The 20298-nt window shown below is 41.9% G+C and overlaps 1 protein-coding gene across 7 annotated transcripts in view; it reads left to right on the top strand.

Annotated features, from left to right (window-relative positions):
- Positions 1-5749: 5749 nt before the first annotated feature.
- The window catches only part of satb2 (SATB homeobox 2), a 68124-nt gene continuing 53575 nt past the window's right edge, over positions 5750-20298 (top strand). For 2 of the 7 annotated variants that reach the window (XM_061723190.1, XM_061723186.1), the window contains exon 1: positions 12164-12810. The gene's annotated coding sequence lies outside the window, so the exon portion shown is untranslated. Of the gene's footprint in view, positions 5991-12162; positions 12811-20298 lie in introns of those variants that run through there. The other 5 variants (XM_061723187.1, XM_061723188.1, XM_061723191.1 and 2 more) reach the window with 5 other exon arrangements.

Genomic DNA, 20298 nt, shown 5'->3' with positions numbered 1-20298 from the left:
ACTGGAGGCAGTGGCCTTTCTGCTTCTGCTGCTTACGTTGCTGACCAAAAACCCAACCCTGGATGGATGGATGGATGGATGGATGGATGGATGGATGGATGGATGGATGGATGGATGGATGGATGGATGGATGGATGGATGGATGGACAATTATTTAAACCTGATTTACTATTCAATTCAATTCAATTTAATTTTATTTATATAGCGTCTAATACAACAGAGTTGTCTCTAGACGCTTTCCAGAGACCCATACCCAGAACATGACCCCCGAGCAGTTATTACATAAACAATGGCAGGTAAAAACTCCCCTAGTGGGAGAAAACTAAAGGTTTGCGTGTGTAAAAACGTGTGCAAACTTGACAGCACCCGCAAACCAAAGTGCCAGCTGATCTACTAACAGCGTGCAAAGAGGACTGCGTCTCTCAAATGCGCAAAATAGCACACGCAATCCATTTAGTACTTTTGCCCTGATGAATAATCAATATGGGGCGTACCCGCCAGAAATCGCTAAATATTGGGAGGGGAAAATGCAAATATCTCCATTTACCAAACGCAATGAGATTTACCAAGCCTGAAAGTTTTTGCGGGGATTGTGATTGCGTCTGTATTTAATACGTTCGAAAGGAAGGTGCTAATCTCCACATGCAAAAGGAGAAATATTTTATTTGAATGTTAAATCGAGTATTATTCAGCAAAAGGTTGCCACAGGAGGCACATTCATTTTTTTATTTGTGATAATAAATAAATCACGTGTTTTCATGGAGAAAAAGGGGTTTCTTATGGTGCGCCTATACTTGTTCTGCAGTCATACCCCGGTGTTGTGCCGTATTCAGCACCCCTGCCGTGAAAAGCACCCCCTCGTCTGACAAAAATTATATTCTCATTCTGTGTCACGTTCTGTTTAGCGTCCAGTTTTGTGTTAATGATTCATGTTTAAATGCGCTCATGGATTCCACAATAGTCATACTTTCCCACAATCACAGTCACAGATAACAAGAATCGGGTAAATGGTTATTGATGTCATTAATTAATAGCCTGCTTACTGTGTTGTCTTCCATAATATTTGTAAATATATATAATATAAACTCCTAAGTATGTGTTTGTGTGAGTGTGTATATATAAATATATTGAAGTGTCAGTGTGTTGTTTTTTTTCTTGGTCTACTTATCATTGAATATACGAGGGGGTGCTTTTCACGGCAGGGGTGCTGAATACGGCACAACAATTTGCCTCTTCCACTAATATCTCTAACTCCAACTCGTCAAATTTCATTTTGCGCTTGCGACTATATCCTGCTTTCCATCCAGACTCTCCATGGCGCAAAGTTTGCGCCGCAAACCGTAAGACGCGCAACACCTCATTTAAATACTGCTGTTTGCACCTGTTATCAATTGCGCACGCAATCTTAGTTGATCACCCGCAAAACACACAACAGCACGTGCAAACTTTTTCAGTGCACACGCAATTTAGTACTCTTTATTTAGGATCTTAGTAAATCGGGCCCTTACTGTAGTGAAAACAAGTGTCCAGAAAGCTTCTCAAAGCTCTTGATTAACACATTTTCTGAGTTGCGTGACTTCTAATGGAAACCAAGAACTATCAATGGTATAACAAAAAAATATAATTTGAATAGCACCTACCACATTAAATTTGTTATCCCACAAATGCGTAGTCGACATTGAAAATTTTACCAGATCAAGGATATTTATACATTTTTGATTTTAGAAACTAAATGATTTTTGTTTCCAACTTCCAAATTGGTGTGTAAATAGGTTATGGGCATTGACGTCCTTACACTACCACTTCAGAGAGGTGCTTAAGACGTCAGAACTAACCTGAAAATACACAAACAAAACAGTAACATTTCAAGAGATGGTTTGCCGTCTTTGAAGCGACGTACATGCAGGACTTAACAAACACTGCTACTCCCCAATTTGAGTTTCATGCATCAGAAAAAATGAGTGTAAATGACTAGAAGATTTTTTTTTTGATTGCACAGAGTATTTACTCTCAGCTATTCCCAAGAGCAGAAGGAAACTAATGTTACAGTTCAATTCTGATGTAGCAAACATTACATTCACAATCGATCAGCTGTTTCTGCTTTTAGGTAATAAACATGTCCAACACACTGTGACGTGAAAGATTGATGTGCACAGCATGAAAGAATTCCTGGAGACCTCCTCATGTTTCTTCGGTTTATGGCCAAGACCACTGCTTTTGATTGTGTTTGTGGAAAACTATTTAAGCTCAAATCCCGATACCCTCGATACCTATCAAGAGTGGGGTTCAGTGGGTTACCTCTGGGCGAAGGGTGGATGATCCACTCAGTGTGGTTGGCTCAAAGCGTTAATGTAATCACAAACCTGTTATTTCTTAGTCTCATGTGGTGTTTGGTGTATTCTTCCTTAAACTTTTTAAACCATTAAACAAGTGGCTTTGGGGCCTGCAAGCAACAAGTTAAATGAGCTCTCCTCAGTCTGTGTACAGCAGATGTGCCTGAGTAACAGTAGTTTATGTCGATGAGCAGCACAAGACTTTAAAAACACATGCTAAATACGAACACAAATAAAGTGAGCGTATTAAAGGAGTTTGTGGGCTTGAAGGCCTGTAATTCCTGCTCCCACCCATTTGTAAATTGCACTTGTGCCTCAATTTGCAGACTGCACGTTTGTATATGCACTCGCATCAAAAATAAGATAAGGAAACCCACTGGGTGTCTCTGCGGCCGGTGGGATCAGTACTATGTTCTTTGGAACTATTTAAAAGCTTCATCTTATGCAACTGATACTATCGCGCTTCACTTGTTAACTATTTATTATTTAACTGTTTTGTTTTCGTGTTTATTTTTGGAGTTTTATGACTAGTCTTCTCTCTACCCGCATGTTAAAGTTGTTGCTTACTATCCACTTCTTTACCTACCGACATGGCCACCCCACCCCACAATGCAATGGACATTCTAAAGCCCTGTAGAGAAGCACAGAGAACATTGAGGTGACCTAACCCGTATTCATGCCTCCGCATCGTATTGACGGCATGCCGATGCAGCGCCTCTCCGTCACAACGGAGCCCCCTCTGCGGAGCTCTACGTCGTGCTCCACCAACATTTTCCAATGATGCCTTGATGCGAGTTGTGATTGGTCAGTTGCCCTGAATGATTTCCAGCACTTCACTTCTCCACTTTATCCCTTTTGCTAGACAGGTAGACCACCTCCTTGCACGACTTTTTTCGGTTAGATGGCAACCGTTGCAATAAAAGCCTTTGATAATTGGTTAGCTCCAACTCCGACATCGCCCTCTCTCATAGTTAAACAAACCCAAAACGTAAAACACTCAACAAACAAGTTACAGGGGATTTCATAAAACATCCCTTTGAAACTCGATAGCCGCTAGCATTTTGGTGGCGAATGGCTTTCATGACACTTCCGCCTCAACGCAGAACTTCAAGAGGTAAAGGTCGATTCGACGGCCTTCCATTTGCATCAAGTTGACAGAGAAGCGTAAAAATAGGAGAATGCAATGTGCCCCAAAAAACCAGCACTAACGACCAACTGCTACACCCCACAAACACTAGCCTGCTAGATTCCACAGATCGTAACGGCAGAAAACAACTTAACTTTCCACAACCCAACTTATCTTTGATGTTTTCTTATTGAACTGATTGCAGTGGAATGTGCAACAATTCACAACAACATAGCCTAAACAAAAACTATTCAATGTTTCTCGTAGAAGAATCCACAAATGTAGAAATAGCTTATGGGCGTGACACAATCCAACCTCTGTTAGCGTTCAAAATAGGCAGAAGGGTTTTTCTTGATGATTTATCTGAAGGACAAGGCAGCAATTCACGGGGACCACATGCTATATGTGAAACGATGAAAGGACGATTGCAGTCTCACAGAAATATGGCCATCATGATTCTTTAGCTCCTTCTGTTCCCTCAGATGCAAACATCCAGGAAACGCCACGTTAATATTAACTCACCTTTTCCTTCCTGCCACGTCCGATATTTTTTTATTCATCTTTAGTGCATGTTCTTTAGTGAGTTCAGGGCCAGTGGGCTTGTTTCCTTGATGATTGCAGCCCCACCTCTACCTGCAGGTTCACCTGCAACACCCGTCACATACACACTAAACTTGCATGAGGAGAGTGCACGGATCTAATAGGCAAATCTTGACAAATCATTTGTCTCAGCCCAAGCAAAAAAATGAGATGTCTTATTCTTTTACAGCACCGAAATCTCTATAAATGCAGGTGTTTTTTCATTTTGATCACAGAACATTATTTATTTGTATCCTAAAGGTGAAAATCACTTTAACCGTGAAATGAAAACTATATTCCTAGAATCGTATGTGATATTTTGGTCCTCAGACTCATTTTAATCAAAATTTATCAACAAGAAAATGTGACAAACGAATAACTATGCACTTGGATTAACCGAGACATTCTGAAACATCTACTTTTATTCGATGTGAAAAATCAATATCAATGCATCATATTACACTTATCAATTTTTTTTGTTATTATTTTTTGCATCTATAATGAGGAATTTGGGTACTTTACCCTCTTGTGTGTTAAATTAGAATTACAAAAACAAAAGATGAGTCTTACACAAAAAATACATATTCATCTTTTTTTACGTCTTCAAGCCTTTTTTCACTTATAGCTTTTTTCCAAAGGTAGAAATACATTTTAAAATAAAGAATTTCTTCAACCTAAAACTAAATTTTCCCTGACACCTGCACCTATTTATTCACTTATTTATTGCTTGCTTTCGGTATAAAAAGGATATTTTGAATGTATGGGGAAAAAAGATTGCTTTTTTCCACTTGATAAACACATACTTTTAATTACATATAAAATCTATTTTATACATATTTGAAATTATAATAATAACCATCGTAAGTGACAAAGGACAGAAAACTATTTGAGTCAGACTCTGAAAATTGATCGGCATGAAATTCAATTTTCTCGTGCGTCTTCCAGAGCTACAAACTAACTTCACCAGTTATTTGACTTGCAGTTAAATTAAAAGGAAACAGAAATCCTCCGGCATTCAGCTGACGCCACGAAACAGTCAGAATTGGAGAAGCTGGTCTTCAGATTAGCGGGGCCTGACCTTTCACGTAGAGAAAAGAAACATATATCTGCTCCCTTCTGCTACAGCGACCAGAGCGTCCACAGCAGCTCCTGTCCTCCCCGCGCTCTGATATAACATTTCACCAGTTTAGATTAACTCACTCAGGGGCCATCAACACATGTGGAAGTGACCCTCAGACGCCTCTCGCAGGCCCGGCGGCTGAGCAGTGTGTGTGTGTGTGTGTGTGTGTGAGAGAGAGAGAGAGAGAGAGGAAGTGCACAGAGCAGCTGATGCAGTGTGTGCTATGTTAACCCGTCCAAGGGCAGCATAGCAATAACAAACACAAGATCACAGCGCTGCGGTCACCTCTGACCCTGCACCCTCCACACAGCCAGCCAGATCACTATCACCCTGACAGTCACTCAGGAGTCTCTCACACACACAGACACACTAAATACTTGCCAACATGGGTGTCCCTATACATGTTTTCAATCATTGACTTCCTTTAGAGAAATCAGAGGGATTTACTCTGAGAGACAAAGGCTTCCTCATTGGTGTCCAGCAGTCAATGATTGACATATATTTTGAATGAATGGCCCCGCCCACCAAGGGGGGACCTGCAAAGTGAAATTACCCCACACCCTTGTTTACCCACAAGGCCGTTTGTTCTCATCTGTGTCCCGGAGAGTGACGGGCTGGAGATGGGATGTTTGTGTCAGTGGAGGAGGACAACTTGAGCCGGGGATCCTTGAAGCACCAGCGCGCTTCGGGGCAGGACCTGCTCGTGAGCATTTACAGTGCGTTCCGGCGCCGTGACCTCTGACCTCGTGACAGGAAACTCCCCAAACGCTTTTACCCGTATCAGTTTCCATTTCCTGCAACCATCAGCGGGCTCCCGGCGCGAGGTTCTCAGGTAAACGAGGCCGCCGGCCCAACGAGGCTTCGTACATGTGTGTGTGAGTGCGTAAGGAGGGTGAATTAGGAGAGACGTTCTTGCTGAGCGTGAGTGTGAGAATAAATGATCTAAGAGCCAGAGAGAATTTTATTTCACTGGCAAGGCTGTCCTGTCCATTAGGCTGCTCAATTGTGATTGTGTGTGTGTTAAGGAAAAGGCTGGATTTCACAGTAAAAGCTGTTGACTGTCAGAGAGGGGGTTTCAACCGTTGAAACCGAGCTGCAGGAGGAATTAGGCTCACCTCCTTTTTCCACATTTCCTAATAGATTTACCACGCAGCAGGTAGGTGGACGCCTGGGCAGCTCACCAGCGGCTGGCGCAGCGTCCGTGTGGAGCCCTCTCGCCCTGGCAGGTTGAGTGAACCCTGAGCTAACTCTCCAAACCTCATTACGGAGATCTGGGCTGTTTTGGGCCCCAATCACCCCCCCCTCTTCCAACAATCAAATGAGAATTGAATTTCTTTTTCTTTCTGTTTATGTTATCATTTGTAAATCTTACCAGAAGTGGACCGTGAGGCACAAGAGGGGGACTCATGCACAGTTTAATGATGTATTTACAGATAATTCCAACTGTCAAATACTTGTGCCCGATGACATAGTGCAGAGTGCTGACGCTCACAACCGCCTCGCTCCCTCCCTCCTTGTTAGAACAGGCGGATTTGATTTCAGGTAAGAACTTATTGGGAGGGAAAGAAGCTGCCGGAGCTGCCAGCGAGGGCTTTTACCGAAAGGAAAACAATCGTGTGTGTTGCATGTCAGAGCTCAGAGAGGCCAGACCCCGAGAGGCTGAGATAGCTGCTGTCTCTGAAAATGAAACTTGTGTGGTTTCTTTTGGACTTTCAAGCTCAGACTGTCTCTGATGAGTCAATAAGTGCTTTAGATCTGACTTTAAGAGAATGAAGTCATCAGGAGCCAGCCTTAATAATTCCAGCTGAACTAAAATGCTGGCAAAAGAATGACATATCTTCCCCACTGAACAAGGCTTTTTAAGCGCAGGCCTGTTTTTATAATGTTTATAAACTGCATTGTGATGTTTTTAAGTCACTGAAGACATTGATGTTCAAAAGTTAGGCTTGCCCGGTCGTCAAAAAGATTTCCTGTACAAATGACTGATAATACGAGATTATACTCTGCAGCATTGCTCCAGAAGTTAAACCATCAAAACATCAAATCTGTCAGGAATTACTCCTTCTTAGAAACCCAGGCAGAAAAAAGGGAAAAGTTATTTTTATTTCTAACCAGTCTTTTATTTGTTACTTTTGAATAATTTCGAAAGTTTTCCAAAAGTGTGGACCGATTGTCAGCCAGATAACTGATCCCACTATTAATGCATTCATGATACAACACCTTAAAGTGGTTTAATAATCTTAAAGAATTACAAACCATTTAATCTTGCAATTCTAATGACATAGATTTCTTCTTCATTAATATTATTAATATTATAATCATTATTAAAAGTGGGAGTAGTAATGGCTTTTATTGGAACTTGAAAATGTAACATTTTTAACACAGTTTTTGCGTGTTGTTTTAAATCTTAGGCAAATGTACTATTTTTGGGGCTAATCGGCAATAAAACTCAAGTTAAACTCTGGGTTAAATAAATCAATTAGTTTAAATGAAATCAGGTCTCGATGCGGACTTTCTGGGGCTCCTGAAGACTTTGAGAGGACAAACCGCGAGCCAATGAAAAATGGTGCGGAGCAGCCATAAAGGAGCTGGAGTCGTGACCTCTGCATGGAAGCAATTTACAAACGAGCTGAAAGTGCGCTAAAAGACGAATTAATGCCGACGGAAATAAGAAAAACAAGCCATTTGGGCCGTTTTGCGCCATCAGCTCCTCTTTAATCTCCCCATCAGAGCAGAGCTGCGCGCCTGAGTGACGGAAACCATCAAAGTGACCCGTGCAAATGCGAGTGTTAACGGATTACACGAATAAAACGGGGAAAGAGTATGGTCGCATTAGGGCCTCAGTTCCTCATTTCCGCAATTAAGTGGACAATAACCTGATAAATGCACATTTATATTTGTGGGTTCGAGTTTTTTTCTTTCTCGGTTCCTCTTTTTTAATCGCCTGTTTCTCGTCGCACGTCTGTGTTTCGTTACGATTGCGTTACTTTCGAATTCAATTAACGCTGATTCAAAGCACAGCCATTTAAAATAAAATAAATAAATAATAATAATAATCAAAATTAATTTAAAACAAAACTTAAGGCTCTGTCACAACATAATGCCACACTTTTCTTCAAAAATAACAACAATCGCGTCATTTTATATTTGTAATTGTTTAACTGATTTATGTGTATATGGCATTTCATTCAAAAAAAATCTTTTTGATTGTATTAATTTAAATGATAAATAAATTAAATAACTTTAATGTATTAATTATATTAATAATGTATTAACATTCCAATGAACAATACATTATTATCCAGTCATTATTTTATTTTATTACAAATTCATTATTATATATTTTCTATTTAAAAGTTGTATTACTTTCGTAAATAATCCTTTAATTTTTATATGATTTATTGTCATAACTTTTGTTACATTATATACGTCTTGCTGTCATAAATATACTATTTCTTTCATTTTATGATTATTTTGTGATTTCATTTCACTTAATTGTATAAATGTATTTATTTTAAATATGCATTTGATTAATTTTTAAAATATATGTTTATTAATTCTTAAATACAACTTTTCTCGTGTCTTAATGCAAATTTTATAAATATGTAATAATAAAAACAACAACACTATTAATAATAATAATAATAATAATAATAATAATAATAATAATAATAATAATAATAATAATAATAATAATAATAATAATAATAATAATAATAATAATAATAATAATAACTTTTGTTATCATGGTTTAATAATGTCCGTATTGTCAGTTTTGGAAGTTGTGACACTATTCTGATACCATATGCTCCCCTTTTCTGGCTTTTGATGTGCACGACACGCATATATGCAGGCCCCGTAAATCCTAAAAAGTCAACATCTGGAGCTTGGTGCGGTTTTTGTGGTGGATTTAATACTCGTGGACATCAGCATGGCTGCAGTGTCATCACCACGTCCATCACGGATGTCGCTCACATGAATAAATGCGTCCGGGCCACATGAGGAGGGGGAGTCGCCTGGAAATACAAGACTGCTGCTACTGTCTCTCTTCGTTCCCTATGCTTCTGAAATATTTTAAAATCATTTAAAAAATGTATCTCTCTCTATTCTGATTCTACAGCTTAAAGTATAATGCTTTAACGTTATGTGAGGAACCGAATGTATCATAGACGAATTGCTATTAAAATGCTTTTTTTTAAAAAGCGAAAAATTAAACGTGCCCTTTTTGCAGGCTGGCTCGTGCTTGCATTAATGCGGGCTGCAGGTTTGCAGGCCACAAACTCTCTGCTTCCCATTTGTCTGACAGATTCCGCTCACAGTCGCAGCTCATACAAACACCAGAACCACTTGCATCCAGTTCATGGTGTCCGGGTGCCAACGACATTTAAAAGTGCGTCTCATTCTAAGTGAGAGATCGGAGTCTGCACGTGAACGGCTTGGCCTCTTCTGTCCCTCCTCTCCGTCTCTTCCTTCCTTCCTGCAGAGCTCTCTGTTTTGCCATGAAAGATTTCTCTCAATTCGCCACAGTCCACGACAGACGGCCGGAGGAGCAAAAGAACTATACTCTTATCAGAGCAAGAAAAAAAAGGCCAAAATGAGATGCGTGAGAGAGAGCCCGTCTCATTAACTGATGAGAAGTGTTGTTTATTCTGCTTCAGTTCTCCTCTGTGGTGTAAACTCCAGGCTCAAACTAACTGGGCTTATTTGTTAGTGCGTCATTCTGCTTGATCCAAGCCAGACGCATTCTTCTCTAAATGATTCCGCTGACTTCTTGAATTCTAAATGAGTTTTGTGCTCTGCGTAAAATCACAGGATCGCTTTCTATAAATTGGTCTGCTCCCTGGATGTGAAATAAATAAAAGCGCGTAACTCCTCTTTTTTTTTCTTTCCACCCGAGGGGTGGGGTGCGTGTGGAGGCCTTACCTGCGCGGCCAGCGCGCACGGCCGCACATTAGTCTCCAGTCATATTGATTTATGCTAGTTCCATCGGGGTCATTTCACGGATCAATATTTCATCCTGCCTGGCTGCACTGCGGAGCTTTTCACGCTTGTTTGGGCCGGACTCCCACATCCCCACAGAAATGGAGAGTAGATACGGGAGGGTGATGGAGACGCTTCCACCGGCGGCGTCAATAATTCAGGACGCCTGCTGCAGTGTTTCCGCGTGATGAGCTGAAATGTTGCAGCTGGTTAACGCAACATTTCTGTGAGTAAACACAACACGTTCAGCCCCTCATCAAAACCAAAACACAAGAAACAATAATCTGGAACGTCTTTTTTTTTCTTGACCTGAGAGAAATCATGTCAAGAGGAAACCTCTTTTTTTCTCTCCCTTCTTTGTCTAATCTGCAAACTCTTTAATTAAATATTTAACTGTATAAGCATAATTTTGTAAAATGCACTGGATTTAGGAGAAATTGTATCCTACACCCATAACCCCTATAGGTGTTTCAAACGAGGACAATACAGGGGAAAAAAATCTAGTAGAAATGTATCAAGCAAATGCGCAATACCTTAAATAATAATCATATTTTTTTTTAGAACACATGAACACATTATCCCAAATAGTTTGTGGTTAACAACAGGAATTAAAAAAAGTGTTTGGGCCTCTGATGGACACGTTACAAAAAAATAAAAACATCAACAGGAGCTTTACAATGACAACCCGCACATGAGAAGATTCTCTTTTTTCTAAGCACCCAGTTTTAGAAAAGATTTATTTCGGCATGTCATCATTCCAGAAACGTGTGTTTCAGAGGCCCGCGCTCGCTCCTGCGAGCAGCCACCATCATTGGCAACATCAGGTTCAAAAATGTTTACGAATGAGAGGCGAGACGCAGGGTGTCCCTGGGAGCAGCTGTCAGCTGTCTTCATCAGCAACTTAATGTGACTGAGAAACGAGCCACGGCGCGTAAATCTCCGACACCGGGGAGCGTCACCCTGCAGATGATGTTCTAATTAAACATCTCAGTTCCTGCAGGCTTTCTGAAGGTTGACTAAACACTTCTTCTCAAACGTTAAATGCTCCAACAACCCTGCGCAACGTCAAGCTTTCATTCCTGCAGGCCACAGTTGGAGCACTTTTCTTTCTTTGTTTTGGATTTTACGCACGAAACCGCAGATTCGGTTGACTTGCGACTTTATTTGCGTTGCGCATGCTCTTAAACTGCGCAAGAAACGCACACTTGTTGGAGGAGACAGCAAGGACATCCACTTTTCCAATATATAAGCTTCGTAAGAAAATGAGCAACAGAATTGCTTGAAAATAGTCCAGACTGATGAATTAGTGCGTTTTTGCGTGTTGTCTGAGAGCTCCATCTTATTTAGATTAAAGCTTGCAGCTTTGTCCGCTGAATTCCAACACAATTAACTCATCAAATCAACAAACCAATGACATTTTTACTTCCATGAATCTTTTCAGAGACTAAATGTATTTGCTGCTTGTCTTGTGGCCATCTATCCCTTGCAAAACAGATCTCGATCGCATGTGGACCTATTCCGAGTTAAATTAAGTTTCAATAAAATATAATATTTAGCATTCAGATCATATTCCCTCTGTCAGTCCAGTGTAGTTTAGCTTCTTGACCAATCAGACACAGTCCTGCAGCCCGGTGACATCTGTCTGTCAACAGGTTTATGATTAATAACGATCGCGCAACACCATGCTTGGCATCTAATAACGACACGCTGGGGAGGCGTGTGTGTCTGATAATTTTTGTACTTTTTATTAGGCTACTTATTAACGCGCATCAGAACGTGGACTTCAGCTCGTGCACATTATCAGCAGGATGACAGCGACCTGTGCGCGCTGCGGGGTCGGAAGCTGATAGCAGAGCCTCTTTTACGCATGGAGCAAGAGCGTTTCGGAGACCGTTCTCTCTCGCTCTCTCTCTTTCTGATGTCTGTTGCACGTGAGATCCAGAAAAAGGACTCGCGCCTGCAGGTCGCGACCTTCTCCCGATCCGGAACGAGTTCCTCCCTGGTCACCTCTCGTTCATGTTCCTGCCAGAGCCGGCCCACACGGCGTCTTCACGGGTCGGACTGACGCCTCCTTTCCTCCCTCCCTCCCTCCTTCCTCCCCCCGGTCTCTGTCTCTCCTCCCCTCTCTCCTCCCTCTATCAGTCAGCGCGCCCGTTGGCACAGCTACGATTGAAAGTGACACAGTCTGATCAGAGAACGCTCCTCTGCGCCCGCTGCTTTTCTTCTCGGTCACGTTTGTGTCCGGTTGTGTTTTGGTTTGCTTTCCCCCCGCCGGGCAGTGTGTTGTGCATCCGAGCTGCTGCGTCGCTCTTTTTTTTTCTTTTCTTGTTTCTTTATTTTTCTTTCCCGCGGGGATGAAGCCATGAGTTCAGAAAGGAGCAGGCGGGTGTCATAGAAGCGCGACAGTAGAGAGAAACAGTGCACTCCGATCCACTGCTTTTACGCACAACACGCACACCTTTCACAGCCACACAATCTCACAGAAGTAACTAACTTTTTCCTCTGTGGATCTCCGGCCCGGCTCCGAGTCCAGCTTCGAGCTAAGAACCAGCGTGACTTGCCGCCCGCGTTTCCCCCGGAGCCGAACCGACAGCCAGCCCTGGATTCACTACTGCTGATCAATGGACAGAGCCTCCTCAGCGGGCAGCAGCGCTACAGACACGCGGTGAACAGTGAGTCCCGCACCCGCACACACACACACACACACACACACACACACACACACACACACACACACACACACACACACACACACACACACACACACACACACACACACACACACACCAGGGTGCAGAGAAATTTAAAGTTGCTGCAAATTATTATTATTAACGTCATTATTATTATTACTACTATTACTATTATTATCATTACTATTAATATTATTGAGCATATCATAGATACTTTTAATAATGTTAAATTAATTATTATTATAAAGTAATTAAAAATAACTGTAATAAAATATATTTATACCTATGGTCCGCATTTTACATTAATATGTATAATATTTTATAACAATGAAATTAAGCCTCTCACAGTTTTTCTTGCTGTCAAAATAAGGGTGTTTTTCTCAATTTTTAAAATTTTTAAATATGGCCGGATAGATTTCTTGTACAAATGCATCAAATTTGCAATATTGCCCAAATATTAAATCTACAATTAAACCACAAAATCTTGCTGTTAAATAGAACAAAATCTTGATATCTTTTTTTAATTCATTATTTTAATGTACCTTTTTCGTTTTGCTTTGCTTTGCTTTAGCAGCTTTAAATACCCAAATGTTTGGATTTTCTAAAAATAAATAGATTGATTTTGTAATTTTGGGCACACAAAAATCATTTAACCCCCATTTATGCGCGTGTTAAAATAAAACACAGGTAAATAAAAGGCGTCACCGTGAAATTATTACTCCATGAATTCACTTTGTCACTTTTTAACTCTTAAAAAAAAAGAATGAACACAATTAATGACTAATTAATGTGAAAGCGTGACTTATTAACACGTGTTGGGATAACAGCCCCCCTTCACCGTGAATGGTTTATTTGCACCGACGACTTGAACAGAAAAACGGGCGTTAAACGGGGATTTGGGGGCAGGTATGGGGTCGCGGGCGCCGGCGCGGCCCTGCAGCCTCCGCGGCGTCCGAACACACACACAGCAGGACCTGGGGAGACGGCGGAGCGTCACCGCGGAGGTCTGGAGCCGAAAGGCCACAAATGAGAAACAGTCCGTCTGCAGAGCGTCACGTCAGCAGCAATTCTTCACCCCGAACGATCAACGCAAACCGACAGCCGCGGCTCTTCTGCAACCATTTGTGAGTTTTTACAACAAAGTTTGCGCGCGGGCCAGAATTCATCTATAGGCTACGCACCAGAAAATTAAAACCGCATCCTCCGGCGTGACCATTCAAACCCATTCCTCTATAACCCAAACCCGCGCGGGTTTCCACTGCTCCCGTCCACGGAATTGCCACTATGTTTTTAGTTGGCTTTCTCACCTGCGCAGGTAACGAGTTGGTGGGAAAACTCAGATAATTCGGCGTCATTAATTCCTGCAAAATCGTTTATTTTAAAATATTCCAGGAGGTGCAATGATGAAAAATAATGACCCTGTCAAAGAGTTTTCCTTCTTTCGTCAGAATTCATTTAATAACCGTGCACACAGATTTCAAATTAAAAATAAAAACTGAATTTGGAGTCTTTGTGCACACAGGTGAGGAGCATGGTGCGTCAACAGAATCCAAAAACAGCAGGCAGCGGGAAAGTCGTTTTCCTTGGCTTGAGCTGAACTGCGCAGGCCTCGTGTCCTCACGACTCCAATGGGTTTCGGTGTGCACTGTCATGCAGTTTAATAAGTTATACTTAGGAGGACTGGAAACATTCCTCACCCCTGTCACTTCATGGCAGAGCATTTCATAAACAACCCGCGTCGCAAGAATTCAAACTGAAGCTGAAATGTCGGCAGACTTTTTTCGTTGCACCTGCGTCTCTGTGGCCTGTAAAACGTGCACGCGCTTTTAAAACTATAGATTTGATGGAGCAGGAGCTGCAGGGATGCGCGGGCACGGCCGTGACGTCACCGCCGCGTCATTTCTGCTGGTTTAGTGTCAAGTTGGCTCTTACAGACAGAGCTAGTGTGAGACTAGTGTGTGTGTGTGTGTGTGTGTGTGTGTGTGTGTGTGTGTGTGTGTGTGTGTGTGTGTGTGTGTGTGTGTGTGTGTGTGTGTCTGCTGATACCGTCCCTGCTGTGTTGAGTCCGTGTGTGGTCCCCGGAAGTGTGAAAGTCTGGGACACACGTTGGCTGTGGTTTGTGCAGCTCATTGTGTGTGTGTGTATGTGTGTGTGTGTGTGTGTGTGTGTGTGTGTGTGTGTGTGTGTGTTTACTTGTTTACGCCATGTGTGTTTTCTGGATGGAAGGGTGAGGCTGGAAATGCTCGCTCCTTATCCCGCGTTATTAAACGAGATGTTTACAAGAGAGCCAAACATGTTTGGCAGAAGGGCCCATGTGTCGCCTCAAGTGTGTGTGTGTGTGTGTGTGTGTGTGTTTGTCTTCGTCTTCCCTTCACACCAGCTCTCCCCACATCACAGTTACACATCTGACGAACCATAAACAGCAAATTCCACAATAATGTAACCTTCTTGAACAGTAATATTTGCTCATGATTCGGCACATAAAACCTTCTTGTTGTTCCGCATTTTGTTTCCAGGCTATAAAAAGAAAAATTCTTCTGGTACTCCTGTTTTTACTCATGTGAATTCTGTTACGGTTCCATCAATAAACGTCACCCAAAGAAATAAAACAACAAAAAAGAGTTTTCAGCTGAAACAGATTCAAATATTTCAGGAGTTTTTGCACCCAGGGAGGAAAGATATTGGCCAACTGGCCTGAAGCTGATTTACTGTATTTTATTGTTTGCCTGAAGGTCAGCATCCCCTTTGTCTGCTGTGCCTGTTTGCACCAAATAAAAGGAACTATTTTCTTATTAGTGCATTAAGCTCATAAAGTAAAATCACCCTTCCTGCTTCTAAACTGAATATTTGATGGATTTCCTAGCTTTCTCTGATCAGTATTTTGGGGGGTTTTGACTGCTGCTTGGAAAAATGAGAAAAACTGAATGTGTTCATTAAAGATTCAGGGATACACAGCAGGCATTTCTTAGTTATTTCCTGAGACAAAGGAAATACCAGAGTGCTAGAAATGAGAATGATTGCTGACTGTGATATTCCACTTTGAAAGAGACCTTTAATCTATTAACTGAAAAATAGAAAGACTTGAGAGGTCCCACCAAGAGGCTGTTTGATGGAAATGATCCGTTTCGGGGTCTCTACAGCGGTGCGTTTCTGCTGCCGTTCAGTCTTGTGTAACACGCAGCTCCTCCCCACATGCACACTCTGCATGCGTGTCCATTTGACAGCAGAGCTCTTAATATCGCTCCCCCCTCCTTTTATCAGCGCTGCAGAGCCGAGCATTAACCAATAGCTTGATAACCCTGCTATAAAAGTGGATCTGGAACGGGAAGAGCGGTCGTATCTCGCCACATTTCCATGTAGGCGACGCCTCTCCTGCTCTGCCCTGCTATCAGTCCTAATAACGCCCGGGCAGGTTGCGCCGTCTCTGTCCAGTTTCCCCCGTTAAAGGCAGAAGCCTGGATCCTTGACAAACCTGGAGGTGTGTGGTTCTGCGGCGTTAGAGGTCAGTCCCGACTCTCACCAGCTCTTCGGTCGGCTTCACACCTGTAAACCTGCACAGTTTCTCAGCTGCTGTGCTTTTCGCTCAGTTTTCCCACATTTGTTTGAAATGTGTGTGTGTGTGTGTGTGTTTACCGCCCTCTGCTTCCTGTATGCTTCAGCCTTATCTCACTGAAGTCGTGTGTGTGTGTGTGTGTGTGTGTGTGAAGTTGGAAGGCAGCATTAGGACACACACTTGTTTTCTGCTGCAGAGGAGAGGGAAACATGTTGTCACGTTTTTTTTGCTGCTTCCCACACTGACGGAGAACATCATATAACATGTAACACTTACCTAAAGAAGGCAGATCCGGGTTCTTATTATGTTTTAGTTCGTGTTAATATCTCATTTCAGCACATAGCTGCAGACAATTAAACAACCAGAGCGTGACCTTTCACATTATCAACAAAATACAACTCAACTGAAATGCATTAAGTAAACTATCAACAACAGACAAACTCTTTTTCTGACCTGCATTTGTTTTACCGTGATGTGGAAGTATCAAGGCTCCGTTTGTCAGATCTGCAAATGCAAAATGAGTGGCGACGATGCCTGAGATGAGTTGGTGCGTTACTAATGCGCTGTTGCAGGTCAGGCTGCTCACACAGCTGCGGGGGAACGCACCGACGACACAGGAGCTCTTCTCCCACCTCATTCAGGCTTGGATGAAATGGTTAGCGTTTCCTGGAAAATGCTTTTATAGTAAAGTAGCGACTTTGCCCTCTTGTTTATCCATATTTATTCTTTAAGTATAACACCTCAAGTGTGTTGAAAGTGTTGAAAGGTGGAAGCCTGCGTGTGTTACGTGAGGTCTGAGTGGGTCGGTCAGATGATGAGCCACCTCGGATTTTTTCTATTTTTAGTTTTCGATTTCTTCTTCAGCAACTTCTTTCTCCAATTAGAGCAACATTCTGTTACACATTCCTATTCTTGTGTATCTGCTCATGTAAACTTGTTCATAAACTGAGCTGAGATGTGCTGATGTGGGTTAAATCTCAGAAAGGAGGAATTCGAGACTCTCATGCTGAGCAGAACTTTAGTAATATCACTTTTGAAACAGGAAATAGTTCTTATCTGATAGTTGATGAGCACAGGTGAAACAGAAAGTTGAAGTTTACATGCCCCAGGTGAGACAAAGACAGGCCTGAGCAGCAGACAAGCGCCGTGCAGCGCTACGGCCGCCTCTGGATGACACACAAGCCTCTGTTTGTGTGTGTTTACGTCTCTGAGCTGGACACTCTGTTTATAGGTGTGTTTGTTGTTCTGTCCCACTCTTCTATTTTGCTAGGTGTGTCCACATTTTTGCTCTGCAAATCTCGCCGCTGTGCATTTGTTATGTCTAGAACGTATAATAATGTGGAATTTGATAGTGGCTTATCACGAAAACAAAAAGAGCGACGAACACAGCAGAACTGCTGCGTGTGCAGGCCAGAAGCTTCCCCTGCAGGCACAACGCAGCAACGCGGCTCAGCTCAGTGTCTCTGACAGTTACTCCGAGAAGCCATAAATTGGGAAACAGGTCTCGACCCCTTCCTTATCAAAAACACATTACATTTGTTCTTAGTCTCCAAGGCAGATATGCAACAGCTCCACTTATCGCCTCTTTATTAACTGCTCCGACTGTCATGCAGCTTATAAACAATACAGCCCAGATATATTTAGGATGTGAGCGCAGATAAACACTGATATCCACAGAGCTAAATGCAGGGTTTTACTGGTGCTCGGAGGTGTGCATGTCCCCACCACGCAGCGCCACGCTGTCTTCATCGTCCCCAGAATAAAGGCCTATTGCTCAACACACTGATAATAATTAGATACAATAGAGGATCATTTATGACAGTTCATGCAGGGTCACGGCCCAATTCTTATTTTTACATGCTGTAATTTCAGCTACTCGCTTTTCATTATACCTGAGAAGACCAAGCTCAAGTATCAACAACATAAAACGGTGCAGTATGTGGCAACAAACAGACAAACATATTCTGACATTTTTCTTCATTGACACAATTTCTTGGAGTCTCAATGGCGACTTTTTGACTTGTTTTAGTCAAAACAGCAGGAGCTGGTTTTACTGGGTGGAGTCTGAGACTTTCCTGCCCTCTTTTGCACCCCTGTCAGTATCTGTCCTACAGCTTTGTGTTGCCACCTCAGTGGTCCCGCTAAGGCCTCATGATGTGGACTTGTCACGTCACAGATTTGTGGGTCCCGGATGTCACAGTATCCTGGATATCTGAACAGCCGAGTAAAGGAGACATTTCCGGAGCCGACCACTTCAAATAAACTGATGCGCTTGTGTTATGTGGAAGGTTTTAAATTGATAGGCACTCCAAACTGAATAATATATTCATTTGTTCCCATTTTAAGCTCTGGGCACATTTTTTTCAGTACTTGTGAGTACAGTTACTTTTGTAAAAGTAATGCTGTAACAAAGGTAATATGGTGCTCTACAAAAATCCATAATAAGGTTTGGTACCCTCCCCTTAGCTCTGCTGAGTTGGGTAGGATCTCTTATATGCCCAGAACTACTGTGTTACACATTTAACTTGGTGTAAAGCTGCTAAATTAAATTAAAGCTTCACATTATAACTGTCACAGATTTGAAATCTTTTTATAATAGCTGAGCTGAAGACTTATGAACATTTATTATGCAAGTTTTAATCAATACATTTACAGCATCATAACTCATTCTTTAAAATTTTCTACGGAAAGTGGAACATTTTATTCAAGGCACCAAATACAACAAAGGACAAAAGCAAACTTATTGCTGTTTAGTAACTTACTTTTAGTTTAAACAACAAAAAAACACAATCCTCCATTTTAAAAGTTGCATCTTGGCTGCATGACAGTACCATGCTACAAGTAAACGTTTTGTATTTTAATCAAACTATTTTAAGCTAAATGTTATTAAATTTTTTCTGCAGAAAATTACTTGCTTTTAGAATGTTATCTGTAAGTACAGCTGAAATTTGAAATGTTCACAATTGCTGTAATCTTTGCAATGTTTAAATTCTGATTAACAAATACGTTTTTTAAAGACATGCAACAAAAAGTCCTCAGTTTTAAATTATTTAATCTTTTCTGGGTTATCATTTATTTAGGTGTGATTTTTAGATTTTGTTGCCTGTTTTGGAGGTTTTAAATGATCTGAGTCCTGCTGTGATTGGATCCCTGCTGGAGATCAGCAGGGACGGCGAAGATACAAATCTCAGAATAAATCAGCATTTCCTTTTAAATTAACACGTACATGGTAGTTTATGTGTGGCTTTCTTTTCAAAATATGCCACATCAGAGTTTATTATCACTTAATCATCTGAGAAGTTATCAAATGTTTGGCAGTTATGAATGAAGAATGAGTTCTTGATCGCGACTGATTGATCAACACAGCAGATAATATCCTTAGTTGGTTAGGGGATTTCCAATAAAGGTCTCCAGAAAGATTCTTGTGGGTTGAGAGCAGATGAAAGTAGTAGAGAAAAAGAAAAAAATTTAAAATGCTGCAAAAGAAATCAATCAATAGACAAATGAAATTCCAAATGTGAGTTTGTCCAAACAATGAAATTTAAAGTAACATGAAACACTGACCTGCCTCCGCACTGGCAGGGTTCAGTCTGGATTAACGGTGCTGCAGCCTGACCGTGGCGTTGAGCAGCAGAGCTGCAGCCTGACCGTGTCTTCGAGCAGCAGAGCTGCAGCCTGACCGTGGCTTCGAGCAGCAGAGCTGCAGCCTGACCGTGGCTTCGAGCAGCAGAGTTGCAGCCTGACCGTGTCTTCGAGCAGCAGAGCTGCAGCCTGACCGTGTCTTCGAGCAGCAGAGCTGCAGCCTGACCGTGTCTTCGAGCAGCAGAGCTGCAGCCTGACCGTGTCTTCGAGCAGCAGAGCTGCAGCCTGACCGTGGCTTCGAGCAGCAGAGCTGCAGCCTGACCGTGGCGTTGAGC

The sequence above is a fragment of the Cololabis saira genome, chromosome 6, assembly GCF_033807715.1.
Source record: "Cololabis saira isolate AMF1-May2022 chromosome 6, fColSai1.1, whole genome shotgun sequence".
NCBI lineage: Eukaryota > Metazoa > Chordata > Actinopteri > Beloniformes > Belonidae > Cololabis > Cololabis saira.
Note: the sequence above shows the minus strand (reverse complement) of the source record. Positions and strands in the feature narration are given on the sequence as shown.